Genomic DNA, 7,105 nt, shown 5'->3' with positions numbered 1-7,105 from the left:
TTCTGCATGCATGGCTCCAACAAGGAACTAGCTGTACTCGTTGTGAAGTTGTTTAGTGTAATGAGATAAGTGTGGGTGTATTCTTTTGTAACTCTTGTTTGATCCTCGCTGTTGGTCAATGGGTATTGCTCATGCAAAACAACCACTTCAAACATCTGGCAACCTTACAGGATGTGCTGTATACAAAAAGTTGTCTTGTTGGGTGGAGGAACATGCAATTATAGCAACAATTACAAAGCGATTTGGAGCTATTACAATATTATTTATAGCTCTCATTAAAGCCTTTGGGAGTTTGACAGTTCTTGCCAGCTACAGGGCTCAGGCACAATGATATACTGCAGTCTACTAAATGAAGTTTCCAACACCTGCCAGGCTGCACAGTGCAGGTGAGGAGAACCGGGAGCAGCTTATTGAGCAGCGTAGATGTGCCGTGGCCCTAATTTAATCAGCCGTGTGTTCAATGTGACCATCTGTGGTGTGTGGTGCCCGTGCAACCGCCTTTATGAGATTCTATGTTAGGGCAAGAAGGGGGGGGGGGGGGGGGGGGGCAAAGGGTGGCCAATCTTATGGGGCGAGTGCTGTCAATCTGACAAATTTGATTTCTGTTGGATTTAGAGTATACTGCCACTAGGCTGCCTGTTTTACACCCCTTCCCAGCTCTTGTCACATGACCAATGAATGTTTCCATGATGACAATCCAAAATTCTGATATTATTCTGATATTATTATATATACAGTGTATTTATGTGCAGATATAGATATAGATATGTTTATCATATTTGGATACACAATTTGGTTAAAATTAAAACAATTGAAACTAGTTTGAATCTGATTATGGTATGTTATGTTACCTGGTGTTGTTCTATCCTATCCCATATTTCCTATATATCTAAGCATATTTCTTGTCTATGCTGTATTTTGATTTTTTTTTTTTTTAATCTATGAATTAAATGGGGCGAGGGGGGGGGGCATTCCATTCATTATTATTCTGATTTAAAGTGAAAGCAAGTTACAGTAAGATGTCGATCCAGTGAGTGGTTTCTGACCTGGTTCTCCCCTTTTGTCTTCAGTCAAACCCATCACAGAACAGGGATTAAACCTAGTTTAGAGCTTTCGTGACTGCCGTGTTGTTAACAGCTGAAGCTTTCAATGCACTCTTTCTTAATCTTCTCTCCTCCTCTGCTCTCTTGAAAATTGCATGCACAGCATTGCCAGCTTCTCCCAATAAAAAGTGCCCCTACTTTTACTATTATGTTAAAAAGGGGACAATAATCTCCAATTCTCGTTACGCAAGAGATTCGGAGACGGTGCAGTATCATCTGGCCTGTAATATGTCTTCAAAGATGTTGATGTCTTATAAAAACTCCCTCTGTTCTGAATGGCAAAAATAGTCCTCAACCTGTGTATAGACCTTATTATGGAGCCATTTAAAGGAAATTTAGAAGGTGACAGAGTTCGTTTACAGCTTGACAGAGAGCCTTTGGGGGAAAAGTGCACGTGTTGTATTACCATGCAAATTGTGTTTATTTCACTGGATACATTGAAATAATTTCAATTACAGTACACAGCAACTTAAGTTGACATAAGCTAACAAGAGCCCCTATAAGTTGCTGGTCATACTGCTGGTATTACATTGAAGAAGTGGGTTTTTGTTATGATTATTTTTCTTCCTTTCATTTGTATGCAGTGTATCTCAAAAGTTAGAATCACCGGAAGGCAAAACAACAAAACCCAGTCAGGACTTAACTATTTATTGCTCTAGAAGCTACTGGGAAAGTTTTGGAACGTGATCCGGGTAACAACTGCATGTATTGTACCTTCCTTTACCATATACAGGTAGCCCCAAACACCAGTGGTCTGCAACATTTATCCAAAAATATGATAAATATGCTTGCACTAACACACAAAGACACAAGTTTGCAAACATTTTGACTGATTTCGAATGCCTTTGAAAGTTTTACGCATCATTTAAACTGAGAGAATGTCCGTAGGAAATTTACAGCTACCCTCCCCATCCACTAACCAGTTTGAGCATGTGCCCCAAGTACTGCATGCTGACTACATGGCAGCGACAAGAGTTTACATTTGATCAACATCCCCACTGTCATTCTCCAGCTGAAGGCAATAAAAAAAAACTAAAAAATGCTTTCAAAAAAGGACAATTTTTTGAATTTCTAAAATGTAGTTTGAATGAGTCACACATGTGGTATTTTCCTTATATTTTATACCATACCAATAAAGCTCAACTCTACCTTTGCATTCACAAAAGCACAGCAGAACTCTTTCCCCATCTTGTGGCGTCTTTGTGTCATCACACCCTGGCTCCTTGTAAAGATGGCTGGCCTTAAAAAGTGTTCAGCTTTTTCGTGCATCATTAACATGCATCAACTGAGGACAATAATGAGGATAATTGGATTTTAAATGAACACAGTTCATAATTTGTTCCAGAGATTGATGTGGATTATTGGTGTGTGTGCCCTCCAACCAGCCCAGGATTCATTTACACTCATGTCTCATCACTGTTTGCTCTTCTCTGGGCTCACATCAACCAGGTATTTGTGCATGTAAAGAGTCTTTTTTTCTTTTCAGTATGCAAGGTTAAAATTTTGAAATTGGAACAGTGATCAAATGCGGTGGACCAGCTCACCTGAGTCATAGTGAATTCAAGTTTGCATTCTTGGGCACTGTGAACATGTGGAAAGAAAGGTGGAACTATTTCCTTACACTGTGTGAACTTGGGAGTGTCCATACTTGAATTCAGCAGTACTGAAAAATCATGAATTGCGGTTTTGTTATTGAATGCGCAAGGTAATAAGGTTACCTGAGCAGGTGGTAGGTTCCAGTCACTTGGCCATAGTAGCAGGAGAGTTGGCAGTAGCTTGCTGTGCGGCTGTGAGAATATATTTTTTATCTTATTCTATTGCTTCAGGTTTTTGTTAATTTGTTGAATTTTATTTATTTGTCATTTTACAACACAGGGTTGCACAATAACATGTAAGTTGTAACCCCTTCATGCTACAGACACATAGCACATTTGTATATAAATATCACTTAGCTACAATGCAGCTACAATATATAATTTATACACACATTTATACATATACATATGCACCTATAAGAAGACTTGGATTTAGTGGGAAGAATGCATGGTAATCTGAAAAATAAGGCAATGCAGAACGTTCCATATAATTTATTTATGGTGGAGTACAGAGGATGAGGTGGACATTCTTTTTGTGCCATTACCATTTTTTGGCTATAAACTGCCCTTAGTAACCTCCCCTTAAAAGTTGTCCAGAGTCAAACAACATCCACTGGCCGTTACATGGGGCGTAGCATGAAGATCAGAAAGGGAACATATCAACAATCTAAGATATTGTGTCAAATTGTGTAATGCTCAGGGGAATTATCTAAAACATAGATCAGATACACCTGTTACACTTTTTTGTCTTTCCTTCAATAATAACTTTTTTTAACAGAGAATAAACGGAATAATTCAGACATCCAATGTATTATTTACATTTCAATGGTTTTGGCCTTGAATGAAAATAATGTGTTAAACTACTTTGACAGGGGAGAAAACCCTTTAATTCTGAATATGGTTTCCATTTCAGAAAAGAGTAAGTGACCCTCAATCATTAAAAAACGGTGCAGTTGGGTAGTGATGGTCAAATGAAGCTTCGCAAACCACTGTCTTTATTTTCTCTACTCACTAGATAGCACTCAAAGGGTTAAAAACAGACTGAATTGCCATTCCAGCTCAGAAAATATAGACAGTGGTTCACAAAGCTTCATTTGACCATCACTACAGTTGAGCTCTAACACTTTCTCTTTGGGCCCCTCCGCAATCTACTAATGATTAGAATGAATAGCTTTCTGGGATTTTTAAGTCCTTAAGTATGTTCAACTGATATTTCATGATGTACCAATAATGCTCACCCCAGACTAACCCTGTATTTCTAATTTGAAGTTGTTACTGCATTATTGTGCACTTGACACTAAAACAAGTGTTGCTATTTAAATCTGCACACATTTTGTTGCTAAGCTTCCAGTTTCTTTTCCTAATGATGATACCAATTTCTTCGATTCTTTTTTTAACTGTTGCTTAGAGGGTCCGGTTGAACCATTGTACAGCATTTTCTTGCACATGTACAAAACAAACCCTTCATACACAATACCACATACATGTATATATCCTAATCTTATAAAAAGTAAATACATAAATGGTTGCATATATCATGCATTGTTTTATGTGTTTAAGATTATTTTTTGAGGCATTTTTTTCTTTAATAGACAGGACAGCTTGGTGAGAAAAAGCAGAGAGAGGGGAAGACATGCAGGAAATTGTCAAATGTCAGACTCGAATCCTGGACATTCAATGAATAAACCTCTATGTATGTGTGCGCCTGCTCTACCAACTGACCCAAACGGGCCACATATTGTTCATCACTACTGAGTGACTAACCAACCTCCTCCCCTGCATCCTCTGCAGTGTGTTTAGTAGACTTGCAAAGTCACCCTACTCACCTGAATCCTCATAGGACTTTTAATATCACACAATCTAAACGGCTTATTGGATGCTGCCATTCTACTTTATGTGAAGGCTATTTGCACTATTGTTGGGATTTGTTATATCTTGAGGAAATAAATCAACACAAATGGAGGTAGAACAATGCAGAATGTCCATCACAACGCACTACTGTTGACCATGTGTCATGTTTACATGTTTGTTCTTTTCCTCTTTTGTTAAATCAAAGACTGCTCTTTGAACAACTTGTGGATTACAGGTTAATTGTTAAACACTTCAATCTGACCACGGTGTTCACATGAGGACACGGATCAGCTTTATTTTGTTTTTTTCTCCCATGTGCACCCTGCATAGTTGCCACCCTTTACATAGAGAGCCATCCATCTAAATAATTACTGAAATTGGTCTCACTGTTTTGCATAGCTCCACTACTCATGTCACTCTGCAATCACTGCTGCAACAGGCCATAATTATAGGAGGAGACAATTACACCGCCGCACTTTCACTTTCAGCAACATTTCACTGAAGCAAGCTGTTAGCAGTGCAGGCACTCGCAGCTGTCAGAACATCAGCAGGCATCCTGCTGTACACGCACTTCACATTGTCAAAATTATTGCCAAAAAAACTTGAACATTACTTTTTCCTGTGAGTGAAAAACAGCCTAAAGATCCTCTTCTGAGAAAGATAGCAGCCGACATGTGGTTGTTGTTGCATCTCCTCACTTACTTGTTCTTTCTAAGTCGACAAACAGTGCTTTTGGTTCTGACCCCACTGCAATCAAGCGCGCTGCAGTGACCACCTTAGAACTGCTATTGAAAACGATGCGTGGTATGCTGGAGTTCACACCCACAGGTGTCCTTGATAAGGTTGGCAAATTGCACCTGCTTTTTGTGTTTTAAAAAGTCTCCTGCATGTATGCCACTTTTACATTTCCTTTGCAAGGAGAAGTTGATGCATGTTCCACCTGCACGTCACGTAAAACTTGAAGAATGATACAAAAGAAGAACTCTCTATTTTGTGTGTATTGACCTACGCTTTCCTTTACATTTATCGTTACTCTTTATTTATTTATTTATAAGAGCTCACGTATCGCAGAGTTTTGTGTTATGTTATAGTTTTGTGCATGTTTTGGTTAGCTGTACTTTATTTATTATTGATTTGTCACGCATTGTGCATGTAAATTTGTTTGCTTTGTTTTAATTATTGATTCAGTTTGTGGTTGCATGATTTATTTATGTTGCTTTGGGCCTGGCAGGCTTTTATTTTGTAGTGTTGATTTGTGTTGTGTACCCGGGCCTTCCTGTGCCTAATTAGTACATTAATGTGAGTCACCTGTGGGGCAGGGGTGAAGGGTCATTTTAAGAGACAGAGGGAAGTATGTTGGGAGGTAGAAAAAGTAAAAAATACACAATGGGGATACAGAGAAAGAGGAGATACATGAAAAAAAGATGGAGTGAAAGAAAGCTGACATTTTCATACCTTTTTTATTATTACTATAAATTGTTAGTTGAAGCTCATGCCACTTTCGGAACTGTGAATGGACAGAAGGCTAAGTCTCTGGAAAAGCAACTCAATTTCTGACTGGTCTCTCAACCAAAAACAAAAGTTGGAATGGTTGGATTGGACTGGACTGGGTGGTTGTCTCCTGTTAGCTTCATTGCACCTGTTAGGACTGGACAAATGAAAGCTGAATCATTCGTATTGGTATTAAAGATCTGGGACATAATTAATTCCCATCTAACCTCCGGCCAACAACCTGAACATAGGTCTAATCCACCTGGGGATTTAATTAGCGAGACATTGTTGCTAACTATTTCAGCTAACAGTGCTGTTGCAAACTAGAAGCGATGGATTGAGGACATGTGGACTTTTGTCTACAAAGTGAACTTAACAGTGGGAAATGCAACTTCATCTCACAGTAAAGTAAGGAGAGAGGAGTTCAAAACACGTGAGTAAGATAATGTTGCCAAGGATTTCCACCAACTGCGGAACGGCTGCGGATCGGCTCCCTTGCATGTCGGCTCCGTGCTCCACCGTCCGTCAATACCCACCAGGTCCAGATTTGTTGCAGAACGGCGGTGGCCATGACTGACAGCTGAAGTCATAAGGACCCACGAGATCTCACAAATTCCCAGTTTTAATAACGGAACCACACAACCTCTCACCTGTTGATTTCAGGCCTCTCTGCTCATTATGCCATTTTCAAGGTGTAGTGCAGGGAAATATGATCCGTCGTGAGCATGGTGTATTTTATTTTGAAAATTAACCGGATTTAGTTTCTGTGCTCTAGTTCCTGTCCCGCACGATCTGTTGTGTGCTGAATTGCTGCAGAGTTCTCCGGCGTCCAGCAAAAAGAGAAGTTGTGCGCATCTGCTCCGGAGGGAAACACCGGAGCTGGGACTTGGTCGTTCTGCAGTCAGTGAAAATACACGCATTGACTTTAGTGGAAACCTATTGACTCTTCAGCCGTTCAGTAGTTGGTGGAAATCAGAGGTCACACCCTATTTCTTCTTTCTGTTTGACTTTTTGTTTCTTTGCTAGCTGTTTTTATTTTTTTCTTTCTGATGGCCAACGTTCTCT

The sequence above is a fragment of the Etheostoma spectabile genome, chromosome 24 (assembly GCF_008692095.1).
Source record: "Etheostoma spectabile isolate EspeVRDwgs_2016 chromosome 24, UIUC_Espe_1.0, whole genome shotgun sequence".
NCBI classification, from domain to species: Eukaryota; Metazoa; Chordata; class Actinopteri; order Perciformes; family Percidae; genus Etheostoma; species Etheostoma spectabile.
Note: the sequence above shows the minus strand (reverse complement) of the source record.